This window comes from Zonotrichia albicollis, chromosome 4 (assembly GCF_047830755.1).
Source record: "Zonotrichia albicollis isolate bZonAlb1 chromosome 4, bZonAlb1.hap1, whole genome shotgun sequence".
Lineage (NCBI taxonomy): Eukaryota > Metazoa > Chordata > Aves > Passeriformes > Passerellidae > Zonotrichia > Zonotrichia albicollis.
In genome coordinates, this window is record NC_133822.1 from 52,135,881 (window position 1) to 52,152,116 (window position 16,236).

A 16,236-nucleotide genomic window follows, 5' to 3' on the forward strand; every position below is an offset into this window, starting at 1 on the left:
AAGGCTCAAAAAATTCACTCCAGTGAATCCATGGGATCAAACATATTTCTGAGAGTTCTGATTTTAGCCTGGGATATAGTATTTCATTTCAGTCTACAATGCGTCCAGAAAGCATTTTTCCAATGCATTCTCTGCTATTTGAAACATGTGATGTTCTTGAACAAAGAAAATAATGCACAGGCAGATGGTCTCCAGAACATGGGAGCTGAGACTTGGTTTGTGTTGAATAACTATTATCTAGCCTTTTATTCACCAGCCCCAGACTGCATAAAATGAGGAACTAACAGAAAATGTTAGTTGTTTTTCAAGTCTGTTTTCTGCCGTAGAGAGAAGGAATAATGTAGGAGCTGGTGTGTCATAAAATGAGACCTAGAGAAAGGGGTCAGATCCTCGCTCAGGTGAATGTGCTGTACAGGTTTCTCTCTGGGTTAAAGCTCTGAGACCAGCTAAAGGATTTTCTGCATGAGATGCCAAAGTAGCCAAGAAGGACTCTAGAATATTTCCTTTTTGTAGTCTGATTTCTAACCTTGTAGTGAATTGCCTTGTTAAAATAAACATGTTCTATTTTGCAGTAAGAGTCTTTGTTAGGCTGGTGAGATGGGATATATTCCCTCTTCAGGAGTAATTACTGTAAGTGAGCAGAATATATAGGCTGTTTCATCTGGATGTATGCTGCAGGGAGCTTGGGGCTGGGAAGCATCCCCTTGCTGAGTGAGCTGGGGTAGCTGAGCCTGGCTGCAGGGCAGAGCTTTGTTGCTGTTTGTCCTGTGAGAAGCTGGCAGCAGAGACAAACCCTGAAACACTGCAGTGAGAAAGTCAGAATAACTTACTTCAAACCAGATAATCCTCCCAACACAATAGAAGGATTTTCTTCTTTTTCTGTGTGATTTATATAAAACTTACTGCAGAAAGCAAAAAGGCTCCTTGGAGGGCCCTCTGCCTAGGTGTTTGATACTTCAGTGATAGCCTGCATTTATATTTCTGGGCTGTAAATTCTTTAGGGTGGACATCAAATTATTTACATTTAGTTGAGTGCTGTGTGCTTTTCCTGGAGTTTAATCATATTTGTAAGAAATCATCTCTTCACTAGGGAAACAACCTATCTTTCAGCCAAGTTAATGTGGAGTTTGGCCTATATAAGAATGGTGGGATTTGAACTGGGGACGTCATGTTTTGGTGAATGTCAAGATTCATTATCATGGATTTATGATATGCATTATTGATTTCAGATCCACCTTTGTCATTAGCTCCTTTGGGAGGTTAGTGCCTTTTAATGTGCTTGTTTTATATTTTCTAATTTAACAGCATTAGAAATCATGAGAGTTGAAATAAAGAAATTCCTACTTGCCAGCATCTTGGAACACCCCCCCTTTTTTTTTCCATTTAAGCAACTGCTAAAAAGGGCAGAATTGAAATTAAAGGAGTTTCTACACAATATTTTGCTTATAAGCTTGGGAAGAAACAGCCTCAAGTCTTCAGTAAACCTATCAGATTTTAAATCGTTTATATTGCTGAAATTGGTTAATGTTCTATGAAAAATTAGGAAAAATTGATATTATTCCAAATATCTGATATATTTTATTTATTACTAAATATTTCTTAATTTTCTTCCTTTATTTTTTAAATGTGATGCAAGAAAGGTAACTTTTTAGCTGGAGTACTGTGGTGATTCTTTGTGAGAAGGTTTGTGGAATTTCCCCCACATGAAAAGTTTAGGCACTTTAGGATAATAAATTGCTTTATGGATATAAACAAGACAATAATTGTAGAACTAGTTGAGACTTGTCTCCTTAAACTGACAATTTGAAGGTCTGTTAAATAAACTCTCCTTTCAAGTGATATTTCTCTCTACTGGCTGACTTGCTAAGCTTCTTAAGCTGCACTTCAGTTCATTAGGCAGCGCTGTGTGTTTGCAGTGCCAAAAGCTGCAGTGTGACTCCTGCTGACAGCGGTGGTGGATCAGGACGTGAGGCAGCCACAGGGGACTGAGGCCTGCACCATTCTGGAGCAGATCTAACCCTGTACTCTTCAGTCCTGGTAGAGCTCCTGTGCTGCAGCTTATAGTGTGGAATGGAGGAGGTGGGACTTTGCTTTGATATGCTGAATCTCACTGCTCTAAATATTGGAAAAAATAGGTAGGGAATTACAGTGACAAAAGAGATATGCGTGCAACTGCATAACTTCAACAAAATCCCTCTTCAGTTTCCACAGCATCAGTGATGCTGAGAAGTCAGTTTTGTACTGATAAAGATGATGTTTCCCAGTGGGAAAAAGGGTTAGTATAGTAGATAATGTGTAACTGCCCCTTGTGGAGAATCCAGTTTATGAGGATTGGTTTCTCTAAGCTGAGGGAGCTAGTGTGGCCTGTTTTCTTTTCCACAGTCCTCTGTCTCACTAAGAGATTGTTCTTTCATCCTCTTAATACAGAATAATTATTTTATTTTTTATTGTGTAGTCATTGGTGCTGTTGTAGATCTGATAGGAGTCTGTTGTGTTTCACTCACACTGTTGTGTTTAAATTAATTTAGAACGTATTCAGCCATCTAGAAAGGTGTAGCATGCAGCAGTGGGCTTCTTAAACAGAGGCACTTCCAGCAGATGTTATATGAGACTGACAATATTTAGCTATTACTTCTCAGTGTCAGACAGCGTTTTATTCTAAAATAATTGGTTTTTAATCTTTGTGAAAAAGTAGGTCACTTCTCAGGGACTGGCAAAAGCAGACAAGCTGGATCTCTCATTGTTCCAGTGCTGAAACACCACTGTTCAAGGAAGGCGTCTGATGTGTTCCACTTCACTTGAAGCTGTTGAATTTTGGGGTATGCAGGTAGTATAGCTGCTTTTGCAGGTATATTAAGGGTAGAGCATGACAGGAGCAATCCATCTTTCTATGACAGCATGGTTAATTTTATTTATTTTGCCTTGGATTTGGGATAATAGTGCTGTAATATTCTGTTTATTTTAATATTTTAATTGATATAAAGCACCTTTTTTATAGTAAATAAAGTCATTGTTCCTCTGATGCTCTTCAAATATTCCTGTATCAAGAATATACAGCTTTGAAAGATCTTCAAAGTTAAACATAACATTTCATTGCCATTGAAGTATGAAATAAAAGCTCCTAAAGTGTTGAAACATTGTAGCGTTTTCTACTAGACAAAACTATCATTTGTACATCAGTGTCCTTGAAGCAATGCATTTTTGCATCTGTTTGTTATAAACTAGGATCTGCAGCTGAGCCATGGCAGCCCAAGGGCTATGAATGTTGTTGGACACTGTACATGAGCCAGTGGGGGGAGGCAGTCTGGAACTTTAATGGGATTTAATTTTTTTTTGCAGTACAAAACCCCCCACGTTGACATGTAAGAATAGGATTGTGATGAAGAGCTAATAATGAAAATTAACATAAAATATTCCTACTGCTAAAGTCCTGGTGCTACAGGGACATGGCTGTATCATGGCTCTTCTAGGACCAGAGCTTCAAAATTTCTCACATACCTTTTCTAAGATGATCCCAGTGCGATCAGGTCTGTATTTGTCTATTTTAAGGTTTATTTTAGAAGATGTAGACAGGAGTATCTCTGAGAGTGTTCCTGGAGAAAATTATAAGCTAATTACAAGTTAATAAGCTAATTATAAGCTAATAATTATAAGTGAATATTTTGGGGTGTAGATCAGACATAATGTCAGAACCTCCTGCCAGGTTTTCTTTCTTGTAAAGGCTTTGATGAATACTTGTGTCTTTGTTTGTCTACAACAAAGCATTCAGGAACACAGGAGGGTTAATTCTATCCGTTTTCTTGGATTCACTAGTACTTTGTTTTTAAAATAAGCACTTCTAAAAAGTGACTTGTACATCGACTCTTCTAACTGCTCAGTAATTAATTGATTAGTCATATGAGATCTATCAAAACTGCAATGTGGGAAATATTAGGAAGGCAGGGTTTCTGAGTTATTTGTCCATTATTAGCAGTTGTACAATAATTTTTGATGATGTTTCTATAAATACCTTAAAAACGAATGAAGAGAATCCAAAGAAGTAGGTTTTAAACAGAGCAATATAGCATACTGCTGTTTGAATAGAGGAAAAATCCAAGACAAGGAAGACAGATAAGCCTTACCACAAACTTAATAAGACTTTAGATCAAACCCAATGAGAGCTCTGAAGTTGTTATTGTAGAAATCACTCTAAATCATATTGTGAGTGTGAAATCACTCCCAGCTTTTCATTGACTCTTCTGGGACCAGCAGCATCCAGGGATTTTATTTTGGTTTAAATATTTTTGGGACTGCGGCTATAACTTTTGTATAATTCTTAAATTTTACATCATGAAATATCTGATGCCTCGTAAAAGTCTAGAGATCTAATGATTAGAAAAATTCTGCTATCAAAACAAAAAACACCTGTTCAAAATATTTGTTTGGAAGAGTCCATGAAGATTTTTATCTTCTAAGTACTTACTGCACTTTGTGTAGCAAATACCTGTAGTCCAATGGCTAAAATAAATTTTCCAAGCATATACTAAAACATGCATGGTATGAGAAAATTTCAGGATTATGTTTTTATTTGTGATTTTACTTTTTAGGAACTCATGTACTACTCATTTGGAAATCTGAATCCTATGTTTGGAGTCTTATCTTTGTAACCCATGAAATCCTTCATTTGCCTTATCTTTCTGTGCAAGTATGAGGTTCATGTAGAAGAAGTTCTGACTTAGTAGCAAAGTTGTCATCGAGCCGAGGGTATAGGAATGGTCACAGTGTGTTGGTGGTATTTACTAAGTGGTTAGCTTATATTTAGCTTTCTTGTATAGAATAATTGTGTTCCAAATACAGTTCTGACTGATTTTTAGTAATTTAGATTCTTAACTCTTGTCCTGGAACGCTTAAATCTTTGGCCAAATATATCCTTAAAATTGGGCCATCTTAAGGGGAATGGCTGATTTCCCTGTTCTTTGACTACTCAACTGTAAAGCAGGAACATTTTCCTTCCGTATCAGAAGAAGGGATGTGAGAGCACATCATTATTAATTACAGCATAATGCTTAACAAACAAGTGATGTAATCACACTGATCAGCAAATTAGTAAGACCTGTTCATTAAAGCTAAGTTCAAACATTTCAAATGCATAATCCCATGTGTGACTGTCACGGCTCTGCTCTCTGTGCCTTGTACTGAGCTACTGGATTTGGGCAGTTAGTTAAAATTCATCCATGAGCATTGCTTCATATAAATCAGCTGCACTGGGTCAGTTCAGCCTGGCTTTCCTTGGAGAATGGAAACCTGTGGAACTGCAGAAACAGGACAGAAAGGTCCTGCCTGCTTGGTAACACCCTTCCATGTCCTCTGCATCAGGGAAACTTTTGAATCCGAGGTTGTATCTTTGTGTTGGATAGACAGTGATAATTTTCTTGCAGGAGCTCATCTAACTGAACCCATATAAAGTTTAGATACCAATGTATCCTGTGACAGTGATTGCTATATTATCTGTCCAAACATTTCTATTTGTATTTCTTTCTAACTTTGTCTGATTTCACCTTATACTTAGTATAAGTAGCATTCATTATTTATTATGAAAAAACAATGAATAACGATTTCCTTTTCACTTTTCCATGCTACTGCAAGCCCATCATTTTTATATTCTCACAGTTATTTTTCACAAAATAATGCATTTAATTCCCACTTTCAGTTTCTCTGGAGAGAACAGAATGTTCAGGAACTATAGAATACTGTCCTGTTAAGCTGCACAACTTTTTGACAGAACAGAGGAAAATACAATTTTAATATTTCAGTAGCTGAAAGGAGGTAGTTCAAAGAGTGTAGGCAAACAATGATGAGAATGTGTTGACAGTGCATGAAATCTTTGATGTGGATTCCTTTATAAAATAAAATGACTTTTTGGGGCTGCAAGGATGGCTGCTAAAAACTCCAGTTATAAGCCCTCATGAGAAAATAAGAAAGTCCTTCTGGTTTTAGCATTTCTCCTCAGCTGAAAGTATGATTGATGATTTTTAAAGAACATCTTGTAGAGCAAAGCACCATAACAGAGGCTATCTAACAGATGCTGGTAATCAGTACTGTGTTTTTATATTCATTTATTCACTCTTTGTAGGAAATTAAAATAGATTAATGGGAGGGTTTTTTTTTTTTTAGAAGGAGGGAGTAGAATTCAGGAAACAGAACTGTCAAAATTTATACTTACATGATGTGGTTGTGTAATGTTTGTCAAAGAAGAGAAGAGTGCTACAACCTTTTTCTGTGCCCCACTATAGAACGTTTATGGACTTCTTATTTGTTACACACACCTGAGGCACAAAGAAGGAATGAAAGGGTTCAGCTGGATTCCATCTTATAGACACAGCTCTGGCTCAGGTTTAATCGTTCTGTGTGCTGTAAGAACATGAGAAAATAGCCTGCCTTGAAAAACTTGAGGCAAAGTACTCTGCAATTCATGAGAGAGGAACAGAGGCACTGAAATCTGCTGCTCACTGAGGCCCTGGATGTGGTCTGCCTTGCTGGCCTGCATAGAACCTTCCTAGTAGGCTCTGAAGGGACACTCAAGTGGCTTTCTGTCTTCCCAGCTACTCGTGCTGAGAAGACATGCTTTATTGTGAAGAGCAATAAAGCTGTTTTCTATAAATAATCTTAAAAATCCTCTCGTCATCTTGCTGGTGGTCATGATAAAGAGGGAATCAATCCCCATCCCAATCAGATTGTTTCTGACACTCAACTGTCCCCATCCCAATCAGATTGTTTCTGGCACTTAACAGCTGATGGATGTTTGTTTTTCCTTTCACAGACAGTGAAGTGCTCAAATGATGAGCTCTTCTTTACTAAAATAAATAGGTCAGATACTTGAAAGTTCTTTTATGAAAAAGAAACACTTGTTAATAAAATATCTGGGAGACGATTACGGTCTTTGATTTGAGGTTATATTTATATTTATTCTCTAGGTGGAGAACTATGCTGAATGACTTCCTAATCCTCAGGGAACAGCTCAGTAGAAACAAAAGTAAGATGTGGGGATGGAGACATCTCTTTAAAGGATCTGACATTCTGTATGGAACTTGGGAGAAGCATCCTTGAAATATGGTCACACACAAGATTTCACAGCCTAGCAGCCAACAAATTCATGCCCTACCACTTCCAACTCCAAATAAGAAATAACTGCCTGAGAAATAATCATGAGTGATCAAAGAATGTGCTCTTGAGAAAATAGCACAGGTTTTGTTTTTCCTGCAGGAGATACCCACCAGGAGTGTGTAAGCATGGTACTACAAACTTAAGTGTGACATTTGAGTGATAGTCTCTTTTAAATAGTACAAGGACTTGTTCACCTCAAGTTTTGTTAAAACCTCTATAATTTAATTAAGATGCCATGTCCTTTACATAATCATTATTTTGTTGGCACCTGCTTGGTTTTTGCCCCTAAATGTTACTTAACATCTCTAGGATATGATAAAAATGCTTAGAAATGTTTGTACAGTGTCAAGCATTTGTATTATAACACAATTGGAAGATTAGATATTGATGGTAGATATATGATCTACCTTTGTTAACATTATATTTGAGTGTTTAAACATCTTACTTTATACTGTAAGGTGATTACTTGTCTTACTATGCCTACCAGTTTTATGGATGGTGTCTCTGTATAGGAAGACTGACTGGGTCCCCTAAGATCCTTTAGGAAACCTGTGGAAGTTTAGAGAATGGAGGCAGACTCTTCTAGTCCATTCACTGAACTCCCATTTCTTACTGTCTGACATCTTTGATGCTCAAGACAAAGGAAACATAGCTGTTCCAGACTACTCTTCTGTACTGAAATTAACTTAAAGGGAAGGATTCATAATATGTGACACAAAGATTTCTGCATCTCTTGTTCACAAGGATGCAAATAGTTTTGCTTTTGATTAAAAAATTTCAGAGACACAAATACAGATCTGCTTCTTTTCAAGCATGCAAACTAGCATCAGGTATCCAGTACTTCTGAAAATTTAAATAGTGAATTATCTGCAGGACAAGGACATCTCATAAGCTGAGAATCCAGATAACTGGAACTGGATTTCAGAAATCTCTTGCTGAAGGGGTACTGAACAATCCTTGGATAGAGGAAATGGAAATTCTTTGAAAGATCTGTATTTCTGTGACAACTGGTGTTTAGAAGGGGGTAGTACCCTTCAGGTAATGTTTTCACAGCAAAGATGGAGAGGCTGAGAAAAGTGTGTGTGCAGTAATGTGCGACAGAGAGAGACAGATTGTTAGGTGCAGAGTACACTTAAAAAACATCACAGCTGTTCTGTCGGATATGACAAAATTATATAATTCCTATTTTGAAGAAAGTTTATGGCTCTTAGGATCATAGTGTTATAGGTAATTCAGGTTGGAAGAGTCCTTAGGTCGTCAGCCTCCCCAGCCTGGGTGGCTGCAAGGGTTCTTCTTTCCCAGGAAAAGTGCTTTGCATTTCTCCTCTTTGGATGTGAAGATCCTTGACTCACCTGTCAGCCAATTTCTCCAGCCCACCTGGGTCTCACTGGATGGCAGGCCTACCCTCAGCATATCAGCTGGCCCTGCACCTTGGTGGCACCTGCAGACCCAAAGAGAGTGCATGCCAGTACATCCTCCAAGTCCCTATAAAGGGGGTCAGCAGGACAGGTCCTAAATCACTTCCCACTGGCCTGCAGACAAAACATGACCCATTGGCCATTACTGTCAGAGGGCTATCATCTCAGCAATCCTTTACACCTCTGTATGTCCACCCCTCCAGAGTGTAGAGTCCTAATATTTGTAAAGGAACACCGTGGTAAACAACGTTGAAGGCGTTCCTAAAGTTGCGGTGAATGACATTCACTGGTCTACCAGCGAATATTTTTCTTTAGTTATATTTTCTTCATTTTTAATGGAATTTTAATTGGAAAACAAAGTTATGATGGAGTTATTATGCACGGCTGGGCAGAGAGAGGCCAGAAGGAGAGAGAACACAGCAAAGGGCAGCTCCTTTTGCCAACAGTTCAGTGAGTTCTGTTGTCTGTCTGCTTCAGTTCAGTTGGAGAAACCACCTGTGCATAACAGCGCACAGCACTTCCATATGTACTTAACCATTGTGCAGATGTTAAAAATATAAGCCTAAGGGTTGTGCAAATATTAACTCATTCTAATGTGTCTTGTTACCCTGTTGAATCTAACATTAATGTTAGGAATGGCCAAGGAATCTGTTCAGTGCATGTATGTGCAGAAGACCCAGGAGTAGCATTGCTACCTTATAAAGCTGTAAACCGGATTGTAAAACTGCTGAAGTTGTGGTAGAATAGAGAGAACACACACTTAGGAGACTGATTTGCTACAAGACTACAGGGATCATCATAGAACAGACATAACCTGCAGCTGAGGAATTGAGTAGCTTGTCTATAGATGGTGTGATTTTTTAGTCGCAACTGATACCAAATCAATTCTCTTGGCATATGCTTGAGGAGATAACCTGCAAGAGTTACCCCAACTTTCAAAAAAGTTGTTATATTAAAACCAAGTAAAATAATATTTTTCCTGGATTATTGCACTTCTATAAAATAACATACAGAAATTTTAAATAGAACATGGATTTATTTTAAATAAAAAAGTAGTCATGTAGCATTGTCTATGCCACAGTCTATTGGGATTTCAAGGATGGCTTTTGTTCTGTACCAAGGATTTTCTTACCAGAAAAAGTGAACCATTGAACACTTCCCCAAAGATTAAATCCTTCCAAAACAGGATCTATTCAAAATACAGTAATCTGACTCCAAATTATATGATATTTAACCTATGCAGACTCTTAAAATAACATGAAAGGTAATAATCTGAAGGAAGGGATTGTGGCTGATGATTCATATGATGACCTAGGTTGTGCTGAAAGAAGTAAGGAGTGGTTTCTCTTTTTACCCTTCTATTTGAGAATGAAAATGGATGATACTTACAAGAATTGGAACAAGATAAGAAGAGAAAAGTGACTTGGTGAAAGGGGTTTGGTTTATAGCACTGGAACTTGGAGATCTCTGCTTAGTGAACAGCAGCGCTACCTTAGTGTCAGTATACATCACTTTGTGCTACATTGGGAAAATATTTGAGATTTCCTCAAAGTTGTGTGCAGTCCTCCATTATTATAATTTTTATTTTTCTTTGTGCTGTTTTTGTTACATGATGCTGATTTCCTGGTTTAAGATGAGTTTTCCATACATAATGTCAGTTTTTATGTATAAGTGCTCTCCCAAAGTGGTGTGAGGTGGTTGCTAAAGAGCAGTGACTTTGCTGGGAGAATGTGGTCTTTGCCACACTTTGCTAAATCCTTGGTTCTTGTGTTACTCTTCACAGGTGACTGTGCATTGTTACATGTAATGATATCTTAATTTTATCACAGGCAATGTGGTTTGAAAGGCAAAATGAAACAAACAGTTATACTCCTGTGTAGTTAGCCTGCTGTGAAATCCTGGCTCTCTGGGACGGAGACATGTTAAGAGTGGCATTAAAATGTATATCCTCTGGGTAATGTGATAGTGGCATTTGGAAACTGGTGTGCTGGAAGGGTTAGTGCTTTTTAACTGGGAATATTCTGTATGTCTGTATTGCTGAAAGGAAAAATGCTGAAGTAGTGGGTAGATTTCTTTTCATTGTGACTGAAATAAAGAACATGAAAAAAATTTGATGTCGTTTAATGTATGTGTAGAAAATTGTCTTGGTGGTGTGCAGGGAGTACTTTACAGTAATTGTAGTACAACTAGGAGAATATTAATGCATGCTGCTTTGACCTGCTATCAGTCATTGTGATTTGAATATAATTTGCATAATACTTTGCATATTAGTGACATACTACTCATTAGATTTTATACTGCTAGGACGGTGGATTAACAAAATGATTGTAGTAGCATTATTCCAACAAAAGGGATCCACTTCTATGTTTCTCTTTTTTCTTACTATTTTCCAAAGTAATTTATAACAATGTTTTTAGAATATTAAGATTATTTTTATCAGGATTAGTAATAAATCCTGGACCACGTTAATACTACCTACCAGTTCCCTGTTAGCTTCTCATTTGTATTTACAATACTTTATTTAAGTAGTGTAAATACAAATGAGAAGCATTTGTATATAGTAGTAGCATTCCATGACAGTTTAATTTGTGATAAAAGCTGTGTACTTTCACTATGACTTTTAAAATGTTTAGCATATTTAACTGTGACAACAGATAGCTTAAATACAGTGGTTGAAACCTAAAGCTGAACATAAAAGCTACTGATTTGTTATAAATAGTTAAAATTGTTAGAAAAATGTTTCACTACAGGTGTATTAAAAAATATTAGGAAAACTTGTGACTTGGTTGGCAGCCATCATTGCTAGCAGAGAAGGCTTCCAGGATAAAAAGTTTGTTTAATGTGTGTCTACAGTGATTCAAACTTGGACCACAGGCAAAACCAGGCAGAGAACTTGTCAAATAATGTGGGTTATTTTTGGCTAGGAAGAAAACTTGTCTGTTTGTATGCATTTCCCAGACAAGTTATTGCAGTTCCAGTGCATTATTGGAACATGTTGATTATTCCCTGTCTAATACTTTGATTTGACCTCAGGCATTTGGATCTTTTAGAGATATGATAGAGGGAGACACTGCATAAAAATCCAAAATGGCTACTAATCTCTTTCACCCTCAGTGTCAATGATCCCTATCAGAGTTTCTTTCTTCCTAACTGACTTATGTGATATTTAGCCTATGAAAATGAATTTAATGTACAATAAATGTGAATTCCACTGGCCCATAGTAAAATTCCTGGTGGTGCCAGGAAACTGTATCAAGTTCATAGAACATATATGCTATATGCTCTATGTTCTGAATTAGGTTTTTTTCAGTTTAAAGGTTACATGCATTTGCATTGATATGTAATGGTTTCGGTTAATTTAAGTCCTGCTGTAATGTCAGTAGTCTTTTCTTTCCTCTATTTATTTATAGCTTTCAAAGGAACTTTTACAATTCTCAGTAGAGCTGTCTCCTAAAGTTCCAGTGACATGCAAACTGTTTTGTTGTTAATCAACCTCCCTCATAGCCAAGCATCATGAGAATTCCCAAAGAGCCTTTTTTGCTTTCAATGGAAGATGCACATTTATTTTTCAAACATTGACTTTTTAAACTAAAGTTTTCATTGTTGTTTAAAGAAATAATTTTTCACATATCCCAAAAGACTTATCCTTAGACAATATCTCTGTGTATTTCTTTGGGTTCTTGAAAAAGAGTTCTAATGTAGAATTTGCTTTGCACTACTTGATAACAGAAATTTTACAGTGTAGCCAGCTATTTTTTATGCCTGGTAATAAAGGCACTGTTAGGAGGCCACATGTGTACTACTGCTGCCTTTACCTTAACTGCTCCCAGTTATTTGAGAACTTGTCAACCTCTCACCTGTTCCACACTTTCCATAACTATTATTGATATAAAAAAATCTGTGGGGAAAACCAGTGGGTTGAATCCCAATGTATGGGTATGAACTGAATTAGAATTGTATGTAGAATTATATGAATTCAAATAGCCACTGGCTAAACACAACTTGCACAAGTATTGAATGGTAAAATATTTACCAGATGGATTTAATTTAGATTGCAAGTTCCCAGTGAAGTTATGTTATGTATTTTTATAGAACATTTGCTCTTTGAATGGTGGTTCATCTCAGAAGCTTTAGTATAATTAAGGACTTGTATATGTAAATCATAGAAATTAAAGACTGAATTTCAGTGTAAATTCTAAAATCCCGAGAATTTTAAGGGAAAACCTATCTTGGACCCTAGTTAATATACCTTCCCATGTGGATATGCCACATGTGTGAAAACTATTTGAAAAGAAGTATCTTTCATCTCTTTAAAACCTCTGGAAAGAATGTACTCTGGATATTTTAATTTTCAGGTATGTATGGGAGGGGTGGATCAAAAATACTTCTCACCAAATGTTTGGCCCTTCCAGAAACCAACTTGTATTTCTGGTGCTACAGCTGTTACTGTTAGGCAGGAAGGGACTTCTGTGAAGGGACACAAGATCTAATCTTGTGTCTAGTCTTGTCTCAAGTCTAGTCACAGTGGATGTGACACTTGTGCATTCAGAGAATACCAGAATAGTATTTTTTAGTAGTACATAAAAAATTTTATGTCTTACAACATAACTGGACAAAAGTCTCCAGTCTGCTCCCAAAGGACTCATTCCTAAATCTTAGCAAAATTTTGTGCTATTTTGAAATATTAGAAATACTACAGGATCTTTGCTTTACAAATTCAGAAGATGGATAAATACAAGAAAAGAAAAATTACATAGCATGTGATTTTAGACATAATCATGCTTTTTAAAATCAAAAATTTAAAAGGAATCAGTCTATATTTGTGTAAAGATGTATTTTTAATTCAAACATTGATAAACAGTTTTTAAATAGAATTCTGAATGCTGTAGTTGTAGAGATTAGGGAAATATAAAAGTGTAAATTTTAATGTAGAATTTTACAGAATTCATACTATGGATTTGCAGAGCTCTACTTTATTGACATAATTAGCTGTAATTCAGAGTCAGTATTAATTGAACCAAACGTTATTAACAACACTTTAGAATATAAATGCTAATTTAATAAAGAATGACGAATTCATTTAACTCAGCATGGTCATCCTCTTTGCTGAATTTTATCATTTGCTTTCAGTGTGTAGAGTCTCATGGTACAAATCAAGAATAGGTCATGCATGGTTGCTTAGTGGTTTCTTAATTAGTATTATAACCCATTTGCTTTGTTAATAGCTTTGCATTTGCAAATATCATATCCCCTTTTTGCTGGGGAATCGTCAGTGTAGTGGAGTAGGCCTGTTAAGGAAGCAGTAGAAATCAAATCCTGTATAATCCTGCAAAACATGTTTGTCGTGTTCTGTGATCCAAGTGACTGTTCTTTGTTGTAGCTTTCTTTTATACCCTTCTGTGAAAACCTGGGCTGACACATGACCTGACTGCAAGATTGTATCTTTAAGGGTGGTGCTGTCATTCACTGTGATTTCAGCTATCTATGTTAAATGCAAAAGTTCTTGATACATGTAGGTCAAATATGTAATCTCTGCTGGCTTGGTTTTTTTTTCCCCATTTCTACTAAAAAGGGAAATGGTTTTATCAGAAAGGAAACATCTGTAGAGTGGAGATATGGCTGCATTGCTTACTGTTTAAAAGCTTCCTTAAACCCTTGCACTGCGTTGCTGAGCAGCGCAGCTCTTGGTCTCTAATGACAAACCGAAGCTGTGATGTGCCAGGTCCCACATCCTGCGGGCAGACGTTTACTGCAGCTCTGTGGTGTGCCATGGGGCTGGAGAGGTGGGGTGAGAGGCACTGCAGAGCTCGGTGCCAAGGAAAGAAAGTTCTGAGAGTCCCCTTGGCTGCTGCTCCTGGGCACTGGTGCAGCTCATAGCCCCACACTATGGCTGCAGCTCTGCTGCATGCAAACCCAGCACAATGGTGATAACTATCTGCTTCTGAAAACGACAGCCCGCTACACAGAGGGCACAGTAACAAGGGTTTTGGTGTGCCTAGGATGAAATCTTATTTTTACATTAAAAAATACCAGCATTTTTAAATAGGAAAAAAATTGATTTTCTCATTTCCTACAACAGAGTCATGTTGTGTGATTTGAGCTAATGTTGGTCTTGTTTAATGATTATTCACTAGCTCATGAAAGAGGCTACAGAGTATAACAAAACCAGAATAAGCTCGCTCAGCACATGGTTGGAGGTTTATTTGCAGTTCATGCACAGATGGGTAATAGTTTGAAAGTGCAGATGGAATTTAAGGAACAGCAAGTTCAGTGGGTAAACTACTGTATTGAAAAGAGGAAGAGAACTGAATGAATCAACAGCTTGAGAGAAAAATATTGAGATCCAGCTGGTTATTACACAAATTATTTCAGCATCTCCTAATGTATAAACTGTGAGGACAAACAGCAAATATTTTACAGGAATTGGCTGCTTCCCCATTATTCTCTTATACAAGAAGTACCTCTCAAACCTAGTTAAAATAGAAGGTTTTTTTTTTCATTGAATGGTGTTGTATGGGGAGTTAGTGAAGGAAAGATGCAATGATCTATCTAAACAGCAAGACAAAGCTAGAGAAAATGAATAGGGCAAAGTGGCTGGAGGTTTTAACCCCAGGGTTTGTTAATCCAAAGAGAGAGATTAAAAAGCGCCTTTGGTAAGAAGGGCAACCTGCCAGGCTCACCAGTCTGCAGGTCCTGCTAGTGCTGTGCCTGCCTCTCGGCAGGACCTGGTTCCAAGTCCTTCAACAGCATTTTCATTGTGCATCATCTTCAGAAAGGGCGGGCACAAAGAAAGCCTCACTACTCCTCTGAAAAGAGTAAAGGGAAGAATACTCCCAGCAAGGTTTCACCCACCTGCTTCTGTCCCTGAGCTGTGTCCACTTGTCACACCCTTTGGATTTACCTGCTTCCCACCAATGCCACAATTAGGTTGTGTCTGCACCGATTTAACCTAATGCCAGTGTGTTATAGACTTCAGCTCTTGAGTGATTTTATTATCTGGGGATCTGTTTACTCGAAGCTTTTCCGTTCTAGCTCAATTGAGTCTTTCATCATAATAAAGCAACTGGGCTACTCTATACTTTCAGATTTTCACATCAGAGATTTTTGGAAAAGTTTCATTCAATAAATAAGATCTGATAAGAAAAAATGAAAAAATATGATGAAAACTCATTTTTGCAGAACATTTACATATTTTGTATTATTCTCTCAGTTCTCCAATTTTCTAATATTTCAGTAATAAGTATGAGGCAGATATTTTTAGCCAAGTTATAAAACAAAGGAAATTATTTTTGAAGTACTAAATTACGTATATATGTAATTCCAAGAATAATGCAGAATCCATCATTCAGAACAGGAGAAGCCTCAGCAATAAATTCATTCCTTCAAGCACTGATTTAAAAAGAGGGAGAAAGAGAAGAATAAAATTATATAATCAGATGAATTAAGACTATAATTTACTGCTGTGCCCTGATTTATCTCCTGCTGTTAGAGATTGTCTCATAAGTGAAGCCAGAATGGCTGAGCATTTAAATTCAATTTTTTTTAAAACTGACTCTTCTTTTTCTCAAAGTTGTATGTTTCCAAATATTTAAATTCTAGCTTATTGAAAAAAAAAAAAAAACAACCTTACCCTGAGAGCTTGCAAGGTTATTTGCTGTTTAAAACTAATTTTGTA

At 36.9% G+C, this 16,236-nt stretch overlaps 1 protein-coding gene across 6 annotated transcripts in view; it reads left to right on the forward strand.

Annotated features, from left to right (window-relative positions):
• The window catches only part of TAFA2 (TAFA chemokine like family member 2), a 184,641-nt gene that overhangs the window by 63,313 nt on the left and 105,092 nt on the right, over positions 1–16,236 (forward strand). The window contains exon 2 of one of the 6 annotated variants that reach the window (XR_012580077.1): positions 6,954–7,012. The exons of the other annotated variants lie outside the window; for them this stretch is intronic. The gene's annotated coding sequence lies outside the window, so the exon portion shown is untranslated. The remainder of the gene's footprint in view (positions 1–6,953; positions 7,013–16,236) is intronic. 6 annotated transcript variants of the gene reach the window in all.